The 9192-nt window shown below is 39.2% G+C and overlaps 1 non-coding gene across 1 annotated transcript; it reads right to left on the reverse strand.

Annotated features, from left to right (window-relative positions):
- Nucleotides 1-8728: 8728 nt before the first annotated feature.
- Nucleotides 8729-8801, reverse strand: TRNAK-UUU (transfer RNA lysine (anticodon UUU)). The gene has a single exon. It is a non-coding gene; the product is annotated as a tRNA-Lys (tRNA).
- Nucleotides 8802-9192: the final 391 nt, after the last annotated feature.

The following is a 9192-nucleotide window of genomic DNA, read 5'->3' on the forward strand; positions in this document are numbered from 1 at the left end:
AGGCAAGTAACCCCTGAGATCTGAATTGTTCTGCACGCTAAGAAACTGTAGGTTTGGTAACTTAAAAATGCCTGCTGGAAATTCACCTTGTAATTGACAATCTTCGAGAAGTAGAGAGGTTAAAGAAGAAAAATTAGCCAAAATGTGAGGTACTGTAGAAGATATGTTCACCTCATTGAGGTAAAGTTCTTTTCAATCCATCACATTCTGAACTAAGCTTGTTAGACCAGGTTTTACGAGCTTCAGTAATGAATTTCTTGAGAGATCAAGCGAAGTTAATTTGGTTAAATTTGAAATTTCCAATGGGATTTGACCAGCAAATACGGAGTATGAGAGATTGAGAGAAGTTAACCTTGAAAGAAGTCCAATATCAGCTGGGATTCGAGATTCATTGAAGTTATTGTCAGCAAGGTTGAGTGTCCGAAGGTGAACAAGTCGGAAGAAGGTACTGCTGGTGTTGATAAAACCGGAGAGAAAGGTGCTACTGAGGTCAAGTCCAATGACACGGTCGGTGTCATCATCACAAGTGACACCGTCCCATGAGTAGCAATCACTGCTACTTGTATTCCAAGATGCAACCTTTGGATAAGCTGAAGCATCCTCAGATACAAAATCAGATTTTATTATTGAAAGGCTTTGTTTGAAGTGCATCAAAGCAGAGCTGTCATCATCGTGGCAGAGTGGCTGCTGCTGCAAAGAAGAGAGAGTGAACAACCATGAGGAGGAAGAGCAAGTAGTGCAAGAATAAGGTGAAGTGACACAATATTGGTGAACAAACACCCATTCTAAATTGTATGATATATAAATTCTCTTTGTTTGGCACTGTATAAGTATATATGATAATCAAGCATATGAGAGGTGGTGTTTATATAAAAGAACAACAAAATGATATATATCCTAGGTAATCTTGTTGAGTCAAGTCAATTGGAGATGGTAATTGAAGTAAAAAGACCGGCAATTCTTTGTCTTCCATAGAAGCACACATGATCACATCGTCAAGTCTCCCCTCTTAATTAAGGATAAGGTCTTCAAACTACAATTTTTTCCCACAAGGGACATCTTCCTCTTAATTTCCACTTTGCTACTTTCTGCCAAGAGATCACCACCACACATGAAACACACACACACACAAGATATTATTGGGCTATACTAATTGATGTAAACGTGGGTTTTGGGCACTACAATTCCACATAGGCCTATTAATTACTCATAAGCATATGTATGTTTATAAAATTATTCTATTATTAATGTTTTCTTCTTTCCGGTTTTTTTTTTTTTAGATTTCCAAGGATAACAAATTCATGTATATTATTAGTTAAGAATCCAAAATTTTATATTTTTACCAAAAATAATAATTATTTTAAGCTTTGAAATAATGGGGTTTCAAAAAATGACATTAGACTCCAAAAAAGTTTTCCATCTCACATTTTACTTGTTTTTCTTTTGTTTTATTAGAAAAATAGATGAGCAGAATTCTCCATGTATTCCAAACTTCGTAATTGTTTCAAAAGTATAGTTTTACTCTATTTTATAGGATTAGTTGTATTATTATTTTTTGAATTAATTTCACTGGCACCTCTTTAGGTTTGGCCAAATATCATCCTCAAATATCTTTCCAAAATAACTATTACTTACATTATAAACTTTTACTCCGTTTTTCACTCACACTCCAACTATTAGTTGTACGGTCATGACACCATATAAAATGACTTAAATACCCTTTGATTTTGTCAAAACAATTCTTTAGCCTAAAAACTCAGATAAAAAGACTAAAATATCCATAAAACTATATATACATATATATATATACCCATTTGTCTGAACATATACATATATATAGGCATTATATATATATACACACATATACATACATACATACATATATACCCATTTTGTTTGGACCCATAATAAATTTATTATATATATATATATGATGTATACACATAATTAGTTTTAGAATACTCATTTTGTTTAAACCCATTATGAATTCATGCTATATACAGTCACACTTCCTATTTTTAATTTGGATTTGCTCATGTATATACCTATTTTAAGTTGGATTCTCGTGTATATACTCCGTATTAATTTGGTAATTTATTTTTAATTATAATTAATTGAATTTGTGTTTAATTATTTTTAGTTGTTATTATAACACTCCCAAATCAAATTATACCAAAATCGGCTAAGTCTCATCGCCGGTGACAATATATATGTCTTACAGCTCTCTATATAATTATATTTGATTATATATAATTAGTTTTTGTATTAGTGAAAGAAGTGTTAATGGAGTTTGAGATCAAGAGGAGGGCGTTTTACTACTGTCAAACCCCAATCCCACATCCCAGGGGCAATTAGGTTTTGATGGGGGTGTGTTAATTCAGATGGATGCTTTCGGGCAAACATTCCACTGGTCAAGTTGTATAGGTAATTCAACAAACCAAAGATATGAAACCCACTTAAAAGCAACAGATATGTAAGAGGCTTTCCAACCCCTCGTCAGCCGCCCATCCCTCTATTTACACATAACATACATTTATAAAATTTTGGAAAGTTCAAATAAACAAACACCCACAATATTAATTTTAACTTTTGATTTTGAGGGTATTAAATACTTAATTATTTTATCATTTATTTATTTTGTCCTTAGAGAATTAGTACTAAACATGGAGAGGACTCTCTTTCACTATGGGATTCACGCATGTTACCCACTATATTAAATTTGAACAATATGGAAGACATTATCTTAGTCTCTTTCATTTTCAGATCCAGTTTCCATCTACAAAAAAATAGACATTACAAATGGGGCAAGTATATATTACAATGCAACAAGAGTTAGAAGTTAGATTTGTAAATGCAGAGAGTTGAAGTCTGACACTCTAAAGTTCACCGAAAACATTAACCCAGTTCACCGAAGGCATTAACCTATTGAACTATCGAGGTATCTACTTTTTCTTATATATAGGAATGACAAAAGGCAAAGTGTGACAATATTGCATGTAATTCAATTATGAAATAGAGCAGTATTTTCTATTTTTATTAAAGTGAATTAAAGCACTATCATCTAATGTAAAACAATGTTAAAGATCTGGTTTGCTTCCATATTAAAAGAGAAATGAAGCTTTTTTTTTTTGTTGGGCTAAAATTGCCTATAATAGATATATATATATCTATATGGTGAACCCAACCCTAAGTAACAAAAAGTGACAATGAGACAAATTGTTACTTAGTCCGAAATTATATGATTTCGGTCAACTCAATATGGAGTAAAATTGAATACAGAGTCAATTAATACATTTACTTGCATGTCAAATTTTAATTTATTAAACCATGTAATAATTTATGTCATTACTTAAAATAAGCGAAATAAAAAAGGTTGATTAATGAATAAAAACATAGCAATTGTTCCATTTTGTCAGTGATAAGGGCAAAATTGGAATTCAAATTATAAAAAATACGAGCTAAACCTTTATAAAAATGAAAAGAGGTGGGAGAAATGGGAGAGAAAAAAGAGGACTGATGTTCATCATTTCTGAGTTCGAAAGCTTCATCCTCCAAATTTGGACCACAAAGGAAGAGAATGCTGTTATAAAAATTCTAAATTATTATATTGTTATTTATAATTATTAGATTAATCTAATATTAATAATTTCTGTTATCTATTATTTTTGAAGGGATAGCAAAATTATTGTTTAGAGAATTTTTAAGTTCTTTGTTCATCTCGATTTTTAATGATTGGATGGAGAGCCAATAAAAAACAGGGAATATATTCATTGAAAGAGCTATCACATTCAACTGAGACTTTTTCAAATCCACAATTTACACTAACTTTGTCCAAGTCCATTACCCATTATCAAGTGTATATAGGTTCACTCTATTACTTTGACGCCCTGTTGGCTGATTTTTTTTACTTCCTTTACTTTGCTTAGTCCGATGCCCTATAAATGCGTATACAGGTTCACTCTCTGCGGACTAGGCAAAGTTAAGGAAGTAATAAAAATCAGCCAACAGGGCAGACAAATAAATAGCTTCTTTTCAATAGGTAAATCACTTCTCAGTCTAAGAATTCTTCTTTCACGGATGCAATTCAAGGCAATTCTTGAGCCTTTGTTCAGAGGCTTTGGCATGGAATTTCAATTAGGATAGTAAGGAGGGAAAACATCACTGCCTCAACACTTAAATGCCGTCAAACCTGCTTTCCTACTTAAGGGGCATCCGCGACCTGGTTGGTCCGTCCATATACTCCACGGCACCATATCAATCAAACTTGGCAAGTTTGTCTTGTTTGCCATCGTCCCTGTTTTGGCATGACCTTCTTCTGGGTCAGGAAGTCACTCGTCGCCACATTATCCGTCTTGACCACGAATCGTGACCAGCCTCTCCCCAATACGCGCATTCCGGATCTCTTCTTCCGGAAGGGGAGAATAGGATTGTGCCCTCCCCGGTACTAGGTCCAACTAAGGTTTGTGCATCGTCAAGTCAATAGCTCGAATAGAGGTTTGGCAAAGTGGAACGACCCATGAAGTTGGTCTTCGAATAAAGCAACCAACCACAGGCTAATGCGCGTTATACCCCTGCATAAGCATTCGCTTAGAGGGGCACCCCTTCTCCAGGCTAGGGCGGGGCAGATAACGGCTCAACAGTCAACATCATTCCCATAAGGAAGGACCATCAAGAAAGAAAATCGCCTCTTCTGATTCTTTTGTTCCAGATGGATCTAATTATGAATATGAAACCGGATCCAGCTTCTTTCGCAGAGTGTATGCTTTTATAAGGAATTTATGGCACACAATCTTATCTACAATCAGTAAAAGGAGGGACCCATAAACTAGCCCTATAAGATAGCACTCCCGTTATTTCTTATGTTTAGAGAAGATGGCGTAACTACGGATCAGTTGAATCAGCCTAGTTAGCCACCTATATCCCCCTACTAATATAGAATAAAGAAAGACCCTATTTGCAGCTGAAGCGGCTACTGGGGAAAGTGAGACGACCTTTATTCGGCGATCGCTAATCTCCTTCTCTTTTTCTATACTTCAAGGATTGATCCCTTTCGAAGGGACCTCTGGGACCACTGCGATTGGCGCCTCCGGTGTGAGTCTCAGATCCGTCTTAAATGAATTCCGAACTCAATAATTCCGTGAGGATCCTTGTGATTGCATTGACTAACTAGCTTGCTTGGTTGGCCTTTCATTCCTTTCCTTTAGCTGGGGATCCCCAATCATATTTGGTGACTGAACATTCTCAGTAGTGGGCCACTCTATCTAACAGACAGGCCTGGAATTGACAGTGCAGTGTGGAAGCCCATTGTGACTACATTCTTGACAATAAAGCAAGCATACATGGATCAGTAATGTAGATAGGTGCAACGGGACTACCGTCTTTACCTAAGGCACACAAACAAGGAATTTATGGGGGGCGATACATCGTGGCAAGTGTTTCGCTCCTCTCGGGAAGTATCCTGAACAGTTTGAGCTCCCATATCTAAAAGCATTTCCAGACCGATAATGAGAGCTTCATACTCTGATTGATTGTTTGAGCATTCAAAGTCAAAGAAAAATGAGAAAAAGGTCTCTTTTTCCCCCAAGTGTTGTGGGTCATAATGACACGATACCCGCTCCTTTACAAATGAAAGGAAATCATATTATGACTTATTATTTAGAAGCTTGTTTGCAATAAATACTCAATTGAACGCGTCAATATTAATCACATTACTTTCTTATGATATGCTTGTTTACTTGTAAGTCCTTATAGGGTCCTTGTCTGGGCAAGAAGCACGGGGCTATTAGAGAACAACAAGACGGAAATCCACTAAAGAATTGCTTATACACTAAACAGCTGCTTATATACGCTTACTAAAAGACTGACTTTCATTCATTAGGCCAGCATGAAACTAAGAAAGAGAGATCTAAGACGGCATCAAACTATGCACGCTAAGAGAAGAGATGTTCGCAATTACTACCTTAAGAAAGCCACCCCCCTGTGCTCGTGAAGGGGCCCGTCACTTCATTCTTCTTGGCTTAGGCTTCCAACTGAACTGACTTTAGGGCCTTGCGTCCCGCACCGCTAGTAGAAGCTAACCGCTTGAAAAGCGCGCTAAGAAAGGTTGCTTCTGTCGGCCTTTCTGTGCAACAGTCCACCAGTAGCGGAAGAGGGGGTTACCTACCATACAAGAGTCTTTAAGTTCTTACGGAAGCTCTTTCTTACCAGTCAAGTAGTAAAACAGCTGTATCTTATCTTATAGCCCGGCGCGGCGGGTCACCTTTTTCATTCAGTAGATATAAGAAACTATTAGATAGATAAGGAGTAGGTGAGTGAGTCCCCGTTGACCCGAGCCATTTCGATCACCTAGCAGGCCTTTTCTTTGGTAGGTAACATCGCCAAAGCATATCATCAGATTTTTGAGAAGAAAGGAACTCGAAGTGAAAGGGCGCCGTCTTGTGCAACGCAACGATAGTTGGCCCTATATCATCTTCTATCTGGTAGACTTGGAAAAAAGAGGCCGACTTATTTCCAGAATGCAAGTTCGACCGCATTTGCCCTCTTTTTTTGGGGGGGATCAAGTTCCTTGTCAACTATCGACCCCGATCTCTTTTCATTTGTTTTGGTATTACCAAACCCAGCCTAGCTTTCGTCAATCACACTAAAGCAGAGCACCCAACTACGACAAGTCCTCCTTAAGGGTTAGGTTAGTCAATCCGGCCCGAGACACATTTGTTGACAAAACCGCCGCAGGAATGAAGACCTTTCATTCAATAGAGCGGGGTCGAACTGATCAACGAGAAAGAGGCCCTACTCACCACAAACGAATACGCCACAAGATCGAACTGCACTCATGCCTCTCCCGCATCAAGTTGACCAACCGACCCCCCATACGTAGTGATTCTATCAATCATGTACGTAGGTAGGACCCTCCATTCTGATTGGTATATCATGAAAAAAGAAAGCCGTTTCAGGCGCACTGCGCTTTCCCTTGCCCAGATCTTCGCCTTTCTAAGACAAGTAATGGTGACCCGCCGAAGACCTCCGAACTGAGGGTTCGGTCAGTATAAGGGACACAGCAGACACGCCCCGCTCTCTTGCCGGCTGATCCCGTTGATCATATAACTGGGAAGGAACGTGTCACATTAGAGATGAACGATCAGAGGCGAGGTGTCCTCTATCTACCACAATGAGGCTGGCCCTTCTTTTAGTAGACTCCCGCTATGAATATTCATGAAGAAATGAATGCCAGGCTCTTTCTTTCATTGCTAACCCCATTTTCTTAATGCTGATACTTTCTGTTTGTTTCGTCGAGCCCCGAGCTTGCGGTCCTCCTTTAAGTGTTGGTTCAATTGGATGAATCTGTCAAGTCAAGGTCAACGTACGTAGCAACAAGGATGGTGCATCACCCATTTTTTCTCATTCTCGCTCGGGAGCCAAAACACGCCTGCTTTAGTGCTATTTAGTTGGAATGGATAGAGAAATCCTCCACTCGGTACGCTTTGGGTGACTCTCGGCTTCTTCTATATCTGTTCGAAGAGCATCAGAAGCAGCAGGAGACCTTTTGACCTAACATGCTTCCAAAAAGAACCCTTGGTAATTAATTGTCTAGGGGTACGGCTGTTATCCCTTTCTACTTCCGCATCGAGAGATCTAGAAGTAAATTCCTACTTTCATGTGGATCGAAAAAGCGTAGCCCTGAGTGATAATCATATGGAAATCCCTTTAAGCATGTGGTTGACACATCGTCGTGAGATTGGGGGGTACCACCCATAAAGAAGGTTGGTGAGTAGGATCACAGGTGCGGAATGTTAAAGATCAGTTTCCATTTTGTATTGTGGGTGGAAAGAAAGTGAAAAAGAAAAGGCTTCAAGGATCTAGTTTTCGCCGGTTTATCCTTTGTAGGTTCCCGGGTAGAAACCTTTAGATCTTTGGATAGTATGCGCGAATTAACTCTTTTCTTTTGGTTTTGTCTCAGAATAACTGATGATGAATATCACCCATACTTTCAACTCCCAATTGACTTGGCACCTTTGCCTTCACTGTCAATTTACAGGGCCACGTAGCATAGTCACCCTTCCGGGTTCTTGGTTCTCCACACATTGAGGAAGCTTGTGCCCCTTTTCTCCGACTTTTATAGAATATATGTTTCTGCCACGTTGGGGTTTCCTCATCATCAGGCTCTAACCTTACCTCTACTTTTTGACTTGATATACTTCCAAGTCAAATGGAAGAAATAAGAACACAAGTAAGGACCATAGCCTTAGCAATGATAAGTGACATCACTTATGATAGGAATCACTCTGAATGCTGTAGCAACTTCTCATATCAGAGAGTTATAGGTGTATCAAGTCTAACTTAATATGGGTAATCAGACTAAACGGAGTTTTAAAAGAGCTTGGGATAAAAAGTAGAGCTCAGGCCCGTAGGTGGTGGTTGAACTCGCCGCAGAGTTCAGGAGCGAGCAAGACTATCTTGGTGAATTCAATAAGAACCGGCTGCTCTTCGCAACAGAGTGCTTTGCCCATGCTGCTATCCGCCGCCGAAGTGCTCAAGGGATTAGTGCTTGAATATCAAGATCGGGGGACTCTAGTAAATACATGCGGCGAAATAGATTTGTGGTGGAACAAACTCAATACCTCACCCCCCTTGTCACTTTAAAGGGCGAAGTCGCCGAAGCGGGTCGTGAAGGCCAAAGAGTTCTTTTTAAATGCTACTACGCATCCTTACTCATAGTAGAGGGTAGGTTTGGGTATAGCAGGACTTGAACCTGCGACCATTAGGTTAAAAACCCAATGCTCTACCAACTGAGCTATACACCCCCAAAAAGATGTAGTATAGTAAATAAGGATTGGTACGGAAAAGAGGGCGGCCCCTCTTCTTCTCATCATATTTAAGGGGCGCGGCTCCGTATGAGGCTCGTACTGCGGATCAAGCGAAGAAAAGGTAAGGGCACTAGTTAGCACTCCTGTAAGAAAACGGCCTAGCTAACGAGCAAGAAAAACGACTGCGCCGCAACGGCTTTCTATCAGCTCAATCCGTTGTTTGTTGCCACTCATTGAAGATTCTATCTAAAAAGAGGGTCAACGGGGGATATTTAAATGGCCCTCACGGACACCATTTACGAGAAGGTGAGGCCGTCATCCAGCCGCCATACGGCCTTAAAGCCTTCACTGTCATTTGAGGGGAGGAGCTGTTATCTATGTAATTATG

The sequence above is a fragment of the Cornus florida genome, unplaced genomic scaffold (assembly GCF_030987335.1).
Source record: "Cornus florida cultivar Cherokee Brave unplaced genomic scaffold, ASM3098733v1 CherokeeBrave_3.0.0_Hap2_Chr03, whole genome shotgun sequence".
Taxonomy (NCBI): Eukaryota; Viridiplantae; Streptophyta; class Magnoliopsida; order Cornales; family Cornaceae; genus Cornus; species Cornus florida.